This window comes from Papaver somniferum, chromosome 11, assembly GCF_003573695.1.
Source record: "Papaver somniferum cultivar HN1 chromosome 11, ASM357369v1, whole genome shotgun sequence".
In the NCBI taxonomy this organism is placed as follows: Eukaryota; Viridiplantae; Streptophyta; class Magnoliopsida; order Ranunculales; family Papaveraceae; genus Papaver; species Papaver somniferum.
This window is the reverse complement of record NC_039368.1, coordinates 1,964,908-1,968,181: the sequence shown is the minus strand read 5'-3', so window position 1 is coordinate 1,968,181 and position 3,274 is coordinate 1,964,908.

Genomic DNA, 3,274 nt, shown 5'->3' with positions numbered 1-3,274 from the left:
GCAAACCTATTGAGCATGTCTTAATATCTTTTACTTCTATCATGTCATCTATATCACATGTGACATGATTTGTAGCTCCTGTATCTACAATCCAGGAAGCCCGATGTTGTTTACCTTGTAGTTGAATTTTTGGTTTGTTTGAACTCAAAAACTCAAGTACTTGTTGAAGTTGAGATGCTGTCACACCAGTCAAGCCAGATCCATCTGTAGATGTCGTATTTGACTGTCGTATATTCAAGTTATTTGCACGAACATGATTGGTGCTTCCATATCCTCTGCCACCTCTGCCAGATGCAAAACCACCTCGACCTCTACCACCAGCTCTGCCACCTCTGCCATATCCTCTACCACTACGAGGTCTGTCTCCCCACCATTCAGGATAACCAATTATTTGATAACACCCATCATCAGAGTGTCCCTCTCGATTACAATGGCTGCAAAACTTTGAAGCATCATAAGTATTTGTGGCTTCTCTTTGTTCAGGTTGTACCTTAAAAGCCATAACGTTTTCCTGTACGTCCTTAGATAGAAGCACATCTCCCATTCTCAACCGTTCAGAGTTAACTATCGTCTGGTACGCAGCATCTATTAATGGTAAAGGATCTCTTGCTAATAATTGTTCACGTAGTGACTCATACACACTATCTAAACCAATCAAAAAATAATGAAGATAATCTTCTTCTCTCAAAGTAGTCACCTTACTTGCAATATCACAGGTGCAATGACCACACTTGCATTGTGGTATTTTCATATATGTCACCAGGTCACCCCACAACTTGTTTAATTTTCCAAAATAAACAGCTATACTTTTAGATATACCTTGTTTACACTCACTCAAAGATAATTTTATTTAACAGATTCTTGTACCACTTACCACACAAAATCGTTTCCACAAGTGTGTCCAGAGAAGAGAAGTATCGTCATAATCTCCCAGTGTCGATCGTATGGAATAATCCAGGAAACAATGGTTGATTGCACCGCAATCCATTCCTCTAATTGCTCAGGATCTGTAGGTTCTTTTATTGTGCCGTCAACATAACCAAACTTTCGTTTGGCTATTGATGATCTTCTAATGGATCTAGCCCATTCATCATAGTTAGTTCCTCTTAACACAATCGGGGTAATAAGAATACCAGGACCATCACTCGATCCTAGATGATACACCGGATTTTTCTTCGATGAATCATGCTCCGGTTGTTTTCCTTTTTCTCCGTCTTTTGATGTTTCTTCTACCATTCTGTTTAATAAAAAAAATTGATTTTAGGGTTTTAACCAGGCTCGATGCCATGTTAAATTCACGATAAGTTCTTCCTTTCTCATTAGATATTCAAGATATTTATACATCAATATGACTTGGTCAGCACGACACAAGACTTGCAGAATACGAGAACTCTTCCTAATATAACTCGTAACAAACTTAAAATAGAGTCTGTTTCCTAATATCTTCCGTTCCTTTGTGAACTCATCAATAGTGTTTAGACATGCATCAACTGCTTTCTTCATTCTGCTGGTCAGTTTCTGTGGATCTAACTTACGTAACCACGGAAAGAAATCAGCTACATTAGCCTCTGTAGATAACGCCCCAATCTCCCCAAACAGTTGATAGAGTTCGTTTCCAGTACTTGTCGAATTAAGATCCATAACACCTTTAGATAGGAAGAGATTTTGAAATAAATTAGTTAAGGCAACCAAAGTTACGTGTCTTATTTCAACACTTCGACCTTCCTTTTCTTCTACCAATATCCAGTGTATTATCTGATCTACAAACTGTCTTCGTTTACCAAAAGTGTTCTTTAATGTCGTACGAGAGTTGATGGCTGCATATAGTCGCTTATTCCTTCGCCAGATTGGTCCATATGCAGAAGATGGGGTTGGGCAATACGCATCACTTGATGATTTCAGCGCTTCTCATATTTGGCGATTGGAAAAGGCTCGATCATGGCTTTTAAATAACTCCATAGCAGCATCTGCAGAAGCAATAACTAGCACATTCATCGCACCCAAGCGTATCATGAAAACTTCTTTTGAAGTTGTATGAATGTTTTGTGTGGCTTATTGCCTATATCTAAGAGATTTCCGATCAATGGCCAACCAGGAGGACCCGGTGGTAACCGGCTTAAACTGGTTTTATTTCTCCCGCAACTGTGGAGAAGAAGTACGAGTAATAAGGAAGCTGACACAGCAAGGGAAAAAGCTATCCAGACAAACATATCATTTGTGGACATAAGATCTTTCATGTTTGGGATATTAAAAACTTTACGACCTGATCTAGGGTATTGATTCTAATATATAATGCTAAAAACTTACTTTTCTGTTTGGGATACAAATATAGAGGACCTGGAGCAACTCTTTTTTTTGTTTTTTTTGGTGTTCGGACCTGGAGCAACTTATTTTCATATAGATCAACTCTGTTAAATTTAACTTTTAATGCTGTGCCTAGCTGGTTGGTGGCTTTACATTCTAAATTATACGGAGGATTTTGGTTTTTATATATTATAGAGTAGGTAGGATGACTTAAACTACTGAATCCGGTTTGTATCGAGAAGTTGGACCTCTTGATTTACTGAATCCCATAGTTGAAGAAGACCTTTTGAACGCCTTTCAAGTTACTGGATTCGTGGATGCATGCATGAAGAGGCTCATTTAACGAGTAACTAATTGTTGCAACCTCAGAGCGTGATGTACGATGAGAGCAGTCGATTAAAGAGATATGATTCCTGCAGGTTCAGATATTGTGACAGACAATAATATACACGCTACTCAATAACTCAGGTCTCACGTAAAGTACATAAAAAGTAAGACGCTGCTGAGATTCTATGTTCCACACTTCCACTTAAAGCACATGTCACATACTTATAAGATATTATAGAAAGAACGTAAAACTTATAGGGTTTCGATTCTGTATTGATCCTCTGGAAATAATGCTACGATGGAAACACGATCCTTGAAGCTCCTTTGTCGCATCTACAACCGCCGTAAAATTTGTGAGATTTAGTAACATTAATGTCTGCAAGTTGTGATAAAATAGTAGTGTTCAAACTTGAAACCAAGACACTTCAAGATCTGTAAATAGGAGGATCTATCAAATCACAAGTGTACGAGGATTTTTTTTTTCTTTTTGAAAGCATACAAGTACGAGGATATAGATCTCGTGTATCATGTATGCATTTACCATTATTCAATTATAATTACATAGCTGGTCACTTAGATATGTACATAAGGAGATGTCAAACAATTACTATTTCAATCGAGTCAACTGATTAACCAGCTGCAA